Source organism: Ursus americanus, chromosome 4 (genome assembly GCF_024610735.1).
Source record: "Ursus americanus isolate L20-20 chromosome 4, mUrsAme1.1.p, whole genome shotgun sequence".
In the NCBI taxonomy this organism is placed as follows: domain Eukaryota; kingdom Metazoa; phylum Chordata; class Mammalia; order Carnivora; family Ursidae; genus Ursus; species Ursus americanus.
Genome location: NC_142130.1, coordinates 15,796,041 through 15,809,217, shown reverse-complemented (window position 1 = coordinate 15,809,217; position 13,177 = coordinate 15,796,041). Strand labels below are relative to the sequence as shown.

Sequence of the window (13,177 nt, the reverse complement as noted above, 5' to 3'; positions counted from 1 at the left end):
AATAAAGCATACATCTGGATTAACTTTTGCTGCTTTGGGGCTTGCAGAAAGAACTGTCTACAGAAAGTACAAAGCCTGTATAAATCTGTTTGCAGTGGTCAGTATTCTAGAGGCAGTAGAAAAATAGGTTTTCTGATAAGGCATCAGTTTTGCAATGAACACGATGAAATATGTCACTTTCAAGTTGAGTCCATTTTTGAAATTCCAGGCAAAGCCATCACAGCCCCTGTCATGGAGGCTGGATAATTGGGATTCGTTGCACGACCTACATTCTCTAGGAGATGATTGACGTCCCTGTAGTTTGTGCTGTGAGCAACTGGCCACATTGTCAAAACCTGGGCAAACACAATCCTCTCAAAAGATTCATTGAAATTCAGTCGAATACAAAGTTGTGGAGTGGTTTCTTCATATATTTTTAATACACAGCTTTTAAAGTTATGATTAGAAGGAAATAATGTCTAGAACGTTGCACTGACCAATATATGGTAGCTACTAGCCACATGTGGCTACTGACACTTGAAATCTTGCTAATCCCAACTGAGGTATTCTATAAGGTTAAATATTCCCCAGACTTCCAACAGTCAATTTCTTAAAAAAAGAATACAGAATATCTCATTAAAAATTTTTATATTGATTACATGTTGAAGCAGTAATATTTTGAATATATCAGGTTAAAATAAATAGCAAAGTTAATCTCACTTTTCTTTTACTTTTTTAATGTGCTTACTAGAAAACTTTAATTTTATATATATATATATATATATATATATATATATATATATATCACTTACGTTATATTTCAATGGGACAGAATTGTTTGCAGCAGAAGATCGAACAAGTGTGCCTTCTCAAAACTGTTTTATCAGTGCTATTTGAAGCTCACTGTAGCATCTATTCATACCTACAGTATGTAAGTTCAAGATAGTAATGTTGCTCCACACCAGTTTATTTGATATGAGACCCATAATGTTGCCTCTAAAATATAAAACTCTAAGTTCAGAATAACTTTATGTCTAAAAGGACTTTGATATATAACACAGTGCCTTGGAGAGTCTTAGAAGTGCTAGGTATCCTAAAAAGCATTTAGTTTAATCCTATTTAGTTCACTCTCTTTTAGAGGAAGCAATTAAGAAACAGAGTTGAAGTGCTCTCCTTAATACCACTTAGGAGCAAATCTAGAACTAGAACCCAGATCTCTGACTCACAAATCACAATATTTCTATTTTACCAATGCAATTTAAATGTGACTATGTTTCAAACTGACAATGAAATTATCCCTTGCTTTTTCCTCCCATAATAAATAGTCTTATTTTTACAAAAGCACTTCAATTCAAAAGTTTTTTTTTAAATTGCCATAATTAAGGCTACATTCATTAAAAAAAAGTTTAGTTAAAGTAATTGAATACTATCTTAGTGTTGGTCTCCTTTCCCAATAACTATATTTTGACCTAAAAGGATTTTGCGATACAAAGTAATGAAAGCATAAACCTTACAAAATCACCAAGAAAGCAACCAGCAGGGAAAATACAGTATGTCTTACCAGAAGTAGCAGGAATAGAGGAAAGAAACCAGTGTGATTCAAAGAGAGCCTTAAGGCCCTAGAGCAGAGATGGGCCTCCAAGCACCTGGCCAGGCAGGGGGATTTTCTACTAAGAAACTAAAGACAAGACCCCTGGAGGGATCGAGTCAGCTAAAGAGAGGGAAGGAAGACACTGACCAAACTTGCAAGAGATATTAAAACACACACACACACACACACACACACACACACACACACACACACACATTAATTTAATATATTGGACACAAAGGAAGGGTAAAGGAAAAGTGTTACTTCTTTATTAGATAGGGAGAAAAAACTGTCCCTTGCCTGAGGCTTTCAAGATATTGACTTGGGCTCTTTGGCAAGCATTTAATCTCTTCAAGGCTGAGTTTACTGAGGCGCTAAAATGGTCAGGGTCCCCTACAGCGAAGAATTCAGTCAAACCTTTTACTGTTTTTCCGTGGTAAAAAAAAATGAAAAATGAAATAAAATAATTGATATTCCCTTTTGCAGGGATTGGGAGGGAAGGGGAACTAAAGTAGACTTTGTGAGGTCATTTAAAAGATAGTCTCACGATCAAAGGAGAACAGTCCCTCTTAAATACTGCTTTGATTGAATTGACTAGTCGTTGGGGTTTTTTGTTGTTGTTGTTGTTGTTTTTTGTCAAACAATTCCATGACATATAGTGTATAAAATACCTGCCACTGTACCTGAGCATGCTAGATACCCAGTAAATGTTTGCCTCTGATCAAAGAGTTCGCTCATGTAAATATAAGGTTAGGATGATAAACAATCAGAAAGAATCAAGCGTCTACATTCTATTTATTTTTATTTTAATATTCTGATTTTATTCTATTTTGTAATTCCAATTGCAATGTATTTTCATTGAATGTAGACTGGAAAATATAAAAATATAATATTAAAAGTATAAAGTATGTAATAAAAATCCTTTTCTTCTTTTATTTTCTTCAACCTTTTTTTTATCTCACAATGTCTTTTTTCTTTGCATTTGATTTTCTCTCAAACACTGTTTTATGCTATCTGACACTTTCTCTACCTCTATTCTCTTCACTGGGAAACTACTTTTTTTTAAAGATTTTATTTATTTATTTGACAGAGAGAGCACGCACGCACAGAAGAAGGGAGAGCAGCAGGCAGAGGGAGAGGGAGAAGCAGGCTTCCGCTGAGCAGGGAGCCTGATGTGGGTCTCGATCCCAGGACCCTGGGATCATGACCTGAGCCGAAGGCAGACGCTTAACCGACTGAGTCACCCAGGTGCCCCTACTTTAGTGAGTTTGAGAGCACTCAGTGAGCAGGGCAAGAAGAAATGGCAGGAACATCAGGGAAGCCTCCTGGCCACCTAGGGAACACCAGAAGAGTGGGGATCACCAGCATGTTAACTTTAAAATTAAATGTTATCATTGTATTTAGAAGTGATCTGGCTCAGAGGAACCAACTCTCACTAACCAAACCATTAAAAGCCAGCAAGTCAATTATCAATCTACAAAGAGAGAAAGATCTACCAAGGAGACAAGAAAGTTTACCTCAGTTAGTCAGACATTCTTCTGTAAGACAATACTCAGGGGAAGCTGATTTATAATCAGTAACTCACTTCAGGTCGATGATCTTGATGCGTGTCATTAAACTACAAAGTCCAGATGCGTTTCTCCACGCTCTAGAATTTGCCTGCCAAATCTGCAGGAATTTGTCTGGGGAATCTGCAGGACTAGCAAGAACATTCTTTCCCTCTAGGGAAATGTATGGAGATATTCTGACAAATGCTACTTCCTGACACTTCTTTTTAATTATTCCAGGTTAACCATCTCTCTTCTTTCAATACTGTCTTTCTATAAAAATGTATTATAAAACTGGTTAAAATCAGATTATTGTATCACAATCATATTCTAGTTCTGCTTCTCTAGTAAATGTCCTTGATTGGAGTTTTAGGTGCTATCAAGACTTCCCAGTCCTACATATACAGATGACTCTTGGTTTAGTCATAGAAAGTGCTAATCAAATATGTTATGTATGGATTTTAGCAAACTAATGCATTGAAAGTGATGCTATTTCCACCTTTTTGCTGGACACCTTACTGCTACATTCTGTCTGATTGCATAAGGACTACATACTCTCTTTAGTAATAGAAGCACTGAGCCTCTTTCTAAATAATTTAGGATATGTCCAAACATGTTTTCCATGGGGAATTTTGACCTATATGACTCAGTTGCTTCAGAAAATACCATATCATCTTCTAAAAATTTCAGATCTAGACAACTGGAAAACCTTTGGAAGGGCAAATGCTTCTCTATTTTAATTCCTTCCCAGCCTTCCAAGGCAAATGGGTCTCTTACACTATTTTCTTAAGCCAAGTAAACATCATTAAGTGGGCCTTTGGCAAAGCTTGGATTCATTAAGTGATGTTTCCATTTGAAATTACAAATATAAAGCAATCCTTATGTTCCATTTGACTCCACCCTGAGGATAGATCTATTTACTTCAAATTTTAGTGTAGAGTCAGGATTGTGTCAATGTTATGCTATAGAGACATCCTGGCTTAGATGCCTATGTAATTTCTGCGGGCAGTTTAGAACAAATTTCTCTAAAACCAAGTCACTACACAATATTAAGAATGTTCGATTATTTCATTAACTATGGTTTTGAGGAAGTGTACACATTATAATTTTTATAAATATTCCATTTCTTAGATCCCTGAGGATCTCTCTTACATTTAACAGGTGTTCTCTTTTTCTCCTCACAGTGCATAATTAACAATCACTCAGTACAGTTTTTACAGTGCATGACAATTTTAATAAAAGAAAATAATATATAAAAATCCTAACTAAGCTAAAGGCAAAAGAAGAAGAAAAGTACTGCTTCTTCATACTACCAAACTCCTGATTTGGGGAATATATTTTTATTTGCTCATGATGGCTGAATTTCCAAGGAAGATTCCAGAACTGAACCTACCACCTCCCATCTTTCATCAAGTTATAAACCAAAAGCAAGTAATGTCCAGAGGCAGGCGTGGTGGTAGAAGTGAGGCTGTGGGAGTTGGTGATAGGTCAGCACAGGGACTCTCCTTGCCTTTGAACTTTCTAGAAGTCCAAAGTAAGTTGTAGCTGAAAACGTGAGAGAAATTTCAAAAGTACATGAAATCAGCCACATACATTGTGAAACATTATCCCCATTAGTCTTGAGTAATTATTTTAAAACACACAAACTTTTTATTGACACAGAAAATGAAACAAGAAAAACTATGAGCATATTAGCACAAAGCATCTGATTCTGTCTCCTTACCACCACCACAAATGTGATGGCTTATATTCATACTTTCCTATCTTTGCATCACTTGGATAACACATCTCATAATTTTCATCATAATCTTGGGTACTTTGTTGTGAAAATTTTGTCTCGATAACTACAATTCTTGGAAAATGATGTCAAAACCAACATATTAGAAAACAACAACATATTTTCTCTCGGTCCAAGAGTCTCGATCCATTATTCATCTCTCTCCCACACATAGCTGCCCTTTCGGCTCTCATGCTTCTGCTCTTTCACTCGGCAAGTTCAGAATTTCTACAAGACGTTGGCAAAGATAGCTACGTCCAGCATAAGAAACAACCCCACCCTGACGAGGGACAGATCCAGGCTATGGCGAGTGAAAAATTTACTTGCTGCAGCCCCACCCAATTTAATGGACGATCCTGTGATCCCTGTGTGACTCTTTATGCCCTCGTATATTACCCCCATTAGTGATGCTCTCTAACTTTGCCCTCAACTTGGCAATATGCCTCAGTGGAGACACTGCAGCCCCGTTACAACAGCTCTCCATCTGGTTCTGCATCACGAGTTACGGCAGTTATGTTAAGCAAACTAGCGTGAGCTTTTAAGACCTCAAAAGGTACCCTGGCAGTCCACAGATATCTAGGACACAGAGGCAAAACTAGGAGAAAATATGGGGTTTGGAAAGAGACCTAAGAGAAAAGCATGGGCAAAATAATTAAAACAATAACAATTTTGGCCAACATCCAAAAACATAAGTGAAAGAGGGGAGGTATTTTTGACCCCCTAACTAGTATATTAAAATGTGTCATTTCACATACTCACACTGCATGCGTGATTTGGGTTTCTTTTTCTCAGCCCCAGCAACAGCTAGGAATACTTTGTTGACAGTTTTTACCTCATAAATTTGGCTCCCTGATTCAATTTTTCCTTACAAGAAAAAAAAAAAAAAAAGGAGGGGAAAAAAACTTAAAGATCTTCTCTCAAATGAGATTCTCTTTCCCTCTGGGTTTTCATTGATTTATAATTTCATCGATATTTCACATTTCTATTAAAATACCGTGTTCTAATGCTCAGTCTGGCAGAGGCTTTCCTTTGCATTTGACAGGATGTCCACCAAATCTTCCTATTATGGAGAGAGCTTGGGGTTCTGGGAAAATCAATAGGTATTTAGCTACCAGGGAGCCAGGGAGATGGAGAAATGTAGAAGGGTGGCCACTAGTGACCACAGGGATAGGAATGTCTCTAAGGACTGAAATGAGGCCACAAGCCTGCAAGTTGTGGAATTTAAGCAGTTATGTAACCATCTTCTTGGGTTAACCATTCAGTCTCTCTCTTTTTCCCCATATTCCCTTTAGGTGAGCTGCGGCCAGGAGCCAGACACCATCAGTTCTCTGTGAATTGCCGCTCCGTTGACCATCGTTTTTGTCGGAAAGGGAATGGCCTTTCAGACAAACTCTATTTGCTTAAATTTCTAAATAAGAAATCCTCGGCCTCTGTGATTCACGTTGCTTTGCCATCGTTCAATTATTCACCGAGGCAAAGCCGGGTCTTCTTTTTCAGATACGCTCTGTCAAAAGCCTGCCTCCCCACTATTTGCGGAGGGTGTTCCGTTGTAATGATTCTGCTAGCTGCCTTTTCCCTCATCTCTGCCTGAAAATCAAATCATCTGCTCAAAAGTCAATGAAAGGTCCCAAGCTGCTAAGGCAGCTAAACAAATCTGCTAACAATAATAGCCGTGCTGAGGAGAAATGTAGAAGAAATTAACTGTATTTCTCAGAAAGCATTCTGGGAAACAGCATGCCACACCAAACCCAGCTCTAAAATGCAACCTATTGTGGAGTTGGACGGGTCATGCTTTGTGACTAGAGTTGATGGCTCACATGGAAACAGATGGCATTCTCCCCGCCAACACTCAACCCCACAGCTCCTGAGAGTGAGATCCTGCAATTAGCTGCTTCAGAGTGGTGGGGACAATTGTCTAACAAGTTTCCACTCATCAGGAAGGCAAGGACCTGAGTTGCACTTGGAAAATATTGTGTGACCAAAGCTTTCAAGCAGCAAACCTACCATCAAGGAGAAAGAACAGCCTCCTATGGGAAATAGCCAAACCTAAAATAAAATTGACCAGGCAGAAAGTTATAAATAATATTATTTTAACAGGGTTTTGAGGTACAGCCAAATATTTTGGAATGTTCTCAGTCCAAACAAAGACAGCGTAGTTCTCATTTTTTCCAACCTCATGACTGAGAAAAGAGATAAATGGAAAGGAAAAAAGCCTGCAGTTGTGAAACATAAATTCGAAAGAAAAATCAATCTGGACGGTCATAAAAACCAGGTGGCCAGCAAAAATTGGACTCATTTATGAAGAAATGCACAATATCCTCTAACAGGCAATAATTAAGGTACAGTGAAAAGAGCAAAGAATCTGGAGGCAGAGAGAAGTTCAGATCCTAAGTCCATGACTCACAGAATGTGTGCATCTGGGTAAGTTTCTTAGTCACTCTGGGCCTCACGATCGTCATCTGGAAAATGGAGACAACAGCACTGATCTCACAGAGTTGTTACAGGGCTTAAAGAGATCAGGAATGAAAGTGCCTGGCCCAGCACTCAACACATACAGAGATGTTGGGCCTCCACTGTCTTCCCCTGCTTCCCAAGTCCCTCCACCTCCCCACACACAGGCAGCTCTGAAAGTTTGCAGTTTGGTTTTTGCTTATTATTAAGAGTGATCATGTCAGGGGCACCTGGGTGGCTCAGTCGGTTAAGCGACTGCCTTCGGCTCAGGTCATGATCTCAGGGTCCTGGAATCGATCAGAGCCCAGCATGGAGCTCTGCATCGGGCTCCCTGTTCTGTGGGGAGCCTGCTTCTCCCTCTGCCACTACTGCTTTCCAGCTTGTGCTCTCTCTCTCTCTCAGATAGATAGATAGATAGATAAAACATCTTTTAAAAAAAAAGTAATCATGTAATTCTCAAAATATATATTTGGACTAGAAGTCTGGCAAAATGAGTCAGTTACTGATTCTGCAACTAGACAAGAGGCGGCCTCACCTCTCTGGGTTTCAGGTTCCAGTCTTTAAAGTGAGGCCACTGGAGTACGAAAATCTATAGGGAAACTTCTAGTTTGGGCCTTCAAGGGCTTGCTGTGATCTATGCCTATTCAAACCAAGAGTTCTGCTTTGTTTCCCCTGACCCTTTTCTTGCTATGTTATTTCAAAATGAGTTTTGATATAACTAGTATTGGGATTTTTCTTTTATATGGGGAGATCAAGATCATAGTAAAGGTAAAGAGAGCCTTGTTTTCAGAAGATGTTCAATACATGTTTGTGGAATGAATACGTTACACTAATTAGGATGAAGTAGAATGTTGTCTTTATATAAAACTTGGATCCAGTCCCAACACACTGCTCCTCCTCACTCAGAGCTCTCCTGCCCACGACCCCCATTTCTGCGGAAACATCGGACAGAACACTGCCCCTTGCTACTGCCAAATGAAATTAAGTTGTAGGTGCTTAAAAAAACTTCTGCTTCTGAACCTCGTTTATCTGTACTTCATGAATCCTTTACTATTATTATAATGCTCAAGAGGTTCGGGGAAAAAAATCATTTCTCCTAAATAAATAACAAAACAACTGTAAGCCATCTATACCAAATAAATCCCCGGGGTGGGAAAAAACCCTAATCTTATGGGCTCAGATTTAAATGCTTTGTGTGAAGCCCACCACAAACTGTAGCAGCGCCTCTCTCTCAGACCTAAACGAGCGGGAGCACACAGAGAAATGCCTGCTCTGCCTCTAGAACTTGGACATCAGGCATGGAAAACACCACTTTCTGACCCTGTGAGGCATCTGTCACATGTATGTCAGGTCTATAGAACATGAAAATGTTCAGATTAACCTATGAATCAAAGCCCTTTTATGTGTCAGGTTGGGAATTTCTTACTCAGTGGAAAAATTCATGCTTGCCCGTGAAAGAATTCTTCTACTGTCAACATTTGATATTATTTTTTTAATTGGGAGAGGTGTTCTCTCTACTTCGCCCAGCCCTGGACCATTTGTTGGTCAAGGTTGGAATTGAAATGGCTGTAAAGGAAAAGCAGCGTTGGCTGGAACATCCAGCCCTCTGGCTGTCAGTTTCCTGTAGGCATGTGTTGTTGCTGGCAGTGGCCTCCCAGTTGGCACCTTATAATTTTTCCATTTTCATGGATGTAGTTTGAATTTCCTTAGGAGTCAGTTCTATGGGGGGGGGGGGGGATGCGGTAAATCCAGAAAGGAGCTTTTGCCAAACCGAAAACTTTTTAAAAATCATAGTGTCTTACCAATGGGATTTCAGACATGCCTGTTTGGCTTTCAAGCTTACACAAAAATATAACCATTGACTAGACTACATCTGATGAGTTGTTGGTTTTAAATAGATTGCCCGCTTCTTGAACATATTCCAATCATGATTCTCTGCATTTAATTATTCGTTTCCTTTCCTGCTGTCAGAAACTTAAGGAATTTTGTGGATGTGAACATTCTGGGTGAATACATAAAGACAACAAAGTTTGCCCCCCAAATCCTCTGCAATACGAAGATGTCATAAGTTTATAAGCAGAAAAAAATATTTCAAAAAAAAAACTGGCTTTCTTTTATGTTTAGAAGTATTTGTTTCCAGTAATATCTGAACTCTCTTAAAAAGCACTGAAAAATTTATTCTGAATTTGCTAGACCACTGTTAAAAAAGAAATTCAGAATCCTATAAATTCAGCTACATTACTTGTCAACCAAATTTCAACAGCTAGGCCACTTGTACTTTAAGTTTTACCTAAAGCACTGTCACAGACAAGTATCCATCATATTAATACATGAGGGCTTTCGAGACCCTTCACAATCGGCTATACGATGCTCATTGACCTAGTTCCCATTACTCTCTAACCTACTGTCTTATGCCACGTGGTCTGAGTGGTGCATAGGTATTTCCAGCTCTACACCTTTATCTACATCTGGAACTCTCTACCCTCTTCTCCTTCTATGTTTGGCAATGATCTACTTTTTCAAAATATAAGTACAAGTCTTACACATCTTTATATCCTCAATAAATAGCCTAGTCCAGCACATGGAGGGTATTCACCAAATGTACACGGTTGGCAATTAGAACTCTTTCTTTTTACCAAGGTGTGGCAGTCCATTCACATTTTTCTTTCTTTGTTTTTAAAGTTTGAATAGATTGTATCTAGTCTACCATGCATAGTATCTTGGAATACGTACTATCATTTAAGATTGAGCTCTAAATGGCATGCCAAAAGATTTAGTGAACATTCCAAACTGTCTGATTTCTACCCAGAAGTGGTTAATGTAAGTAGGATCTGGAATATAATATTGAAGATTTTAAAAACTTTAAAAACCTACAGCACTTTGAAATTCATTGTGCTCTTTCATTACATTCCATCAGAGTACATGAACCTGGGCAAGCCACAGACAGAAGCCCTGTATTTAATATTTCTGACACCAAATCCAGGACTTTCTTCACTCCATCACACGTGTTGAAGTCCCCATAATGAGATGGACAGACTCTGAACTGGAGGAAGAAAAAACTTGAAAGAAATATCAGAAACATCACTCCCAAATAAATGAAACTGAACCACTGAGCAGCAAGTCACTCAGCCATGAGAACTAAGAGAAAAGGAGATGATACATTTAATTTTAAAAAAATCATTACATGTACCTAAAGCCATCTAGGGCAATGCAACATATTAATATTTTCCATTTAAAAAAGGCAAAGTGAAAGGTTTTATATTCACACCTGGGATGATCTGAACATCCCTTAAATGGTTCACTCTACTGTAGCCATGCTGGGAAATACTTTCCTATAAAGCAATTACTGTCACTTCCCAAATGACACAGGCTTGTTCACCACCATCACTACAATCTCAACAAGAACAACAGCAACTCTACTTTGAATATTTGTATTGATTTTTTACTGTTAAAGGAGTTTAACATTTATCACCTTGTTTAATCCTAAACACTTGTGAGGGAGAGAGAATTGAAGAAAAAAAATTGGAGAGAAAAGGCCTACAGGACTTAGGTATCAAGTCCCAAATCATTGGCAAGATTGTGTAAAGATAAAAGTATTTGCAAGAGTTTGATTCCCAAGCATGGGAGTTCCCAGTCAAGTTTCCTCCTCTAACACCTTCTTATGGTTAGGGTTTTTTTCTTCCTGATAATCTGAGACCTCCTGGAAAAGGAAATTAGAAAGCAATTTCAAATATTAGTCAATCACTCAATTAAAAGCAAAATAAAAGAAATGAAAAACAAAACGTCTTGCCAAAAGCAGGAATTCGCTTCCTTCCCAGCCTGTGGGGGGGGGGGGGGTGCTGATAAGACAAGGACCTTTGTCTAGTTAGCAAATAGTCCATGAATTTTAATAATCCATATCAATTTCCTCTAGAAAGCAATGAGGACAAAAACCTTATGATCAAATATTTGGAAGAAATTGGTTAAACATAGTTAAATATCTCTTTATTTCAAGACCTCAATATATCAATCAATAATGTGAATTTGCAAGAAAGAACATAATATGCTATTTTCCTCAATTAAATTACTTGACTGTGGTACACTTCTCCCATTCTTTTTTTTCACCTTATGAAGCATCTTAAGAGATGGACACACCTTTTTTTCCCGGACACAATTTTAGGGGTAAATGCTCTATCCACGTCTCTGCAATTTAGCAATCCACTATATAAAACCTGAGGAATACAATCAAGGGGTTGAATGTTTTCAAATCCATATGTTTGTAGCATTAGAGAAGTCTAAATTTGTATTACTGCCTTTTCATGTATGTTAATTGCATAACAAATCATAGGAGTATATTTGTGAAAACATTCAGGGCAAGCACAATCCTTAAGCTTAGTGATCTGTAATCATTTCATGCTCAAACTGTGGAGTTTGAGGAAGAAAAAGAATTTCTGTTTGGCCTTGACCCATGTGAGAAGTCAAGTTTCTAAGTATGGTCGGCCCTGTGAACAAGGAAGTGAGACAGTATTGTATATTGTAGGAAGTGATACCATTACAGGAAGTGGTAAGAGCTTATTGAGCACTTGAATGAAGGAGGGTATATTTTAAGACCCTTGTTAGATATATGAATTCATTTAATGCCAACAAAGGTCCTAAAAAGAAGATACTATTATCTTCTCCTTTTCCAAACTAAGAAATATGGAAAAGTTAAGTAATTTGTCCAAAGTCACCCAAGTCATAAATTGGTGCAGCAGAACATGAGTTCGTGCAGTCATTTCCTGAGTTTGTGCATCTAACCATCACGTTTAACTACCTTGCAAGCATTAGCGATAGAAATGCAATCTTTCTGGAATTTCTATTCTTGCTACTTAAAAATAGATATAATAACTCAAGTATGTAAGTCTTTTCCATAACTGCAGATTGAAAAAAATGCATTTGTTCTCACCTTGAAAATAGAAAAATAGTCCAACACTGAAGTTTACATGACTTTTCTCCTTATATTTAAATCAGCTTTTTTGACCTCCAGCCCTGGTTCAACCAGTGACAATCACACAGCAGATACTAGCAGGAGGTACTAGGATTTTATAATAGATTTAACAGAAATGAAAGTAGTTTAAGGAAAAGACATGTTACTGGGGTTTCTCCCTTCATTCAGCATTATAGATCTATCCTTAAGGAAAGTTTTCACTGAGCATATTAATACGTGGCTTAAAAATCACAGATCTACAAACTAAAAAAAAAAAAGGAAAACAAATCTTCGTAAAAAAAAAAGTGACAGTTAACTTGAAAATTATTGGCTTCTAAGATGTATCTTTTAATCATTTCTGAGAAGGGAACTTGAAATGAGGAACATTTATTAGTGAATTATATTTAGCTTTGAACTGATCCCTAATGGCTTTCAGAAAAGTCCTGGTTTAACCTTGGGATATATTTCACAGTTGCATCTATGGATAGAGCTCTTTCACAGTGCAGTTTTAAAAGAGATGTGCTCTATTTAATTAGACCAATCTACTATATATTTTTAATTTCAAATTTTGGTGACTCTTTATGAAGTCTTAGCAATAAGAATAATACTAAGGGTATTTAATCCAAGTTTATAATACTCCAAACTTACAAGTTCTTTCCCAAATAGATGCAAAGATATTATCTAATATTCTTCTCCTTGACAATATGCTTAAAATCCAGGCAAGTGACAGGTCTTATGCTCCATATTTTATAGGAAAAAGTTCTGAGTCTGAACAAACCAAAATGACTTATTTAAGGTCAGACTGATGGTTTATGTTGATATCCTATATAGCAGGGGTTTTTTCTTTAAATTCTATTTCTTCAAGTGACAAATGAAGAGATAAATGA

The 13,177-nt window shown here is 37.6% G+C and overlaps 1 long non-coding RNA gene across 1 annotated transcript in view; it reads right to left on the bottom strand.

Annotated features, from left to right (window-relative positions):
• Positions 1-13,177, bottom strand: part of LOC123786467 (uncharacterized) — a 47,663-nt gene that overhangs the window by 18,189 nt on the left and 16,297 nt on the right. The gene's annotated exons all lie outside the window — the stretch shown is intronic.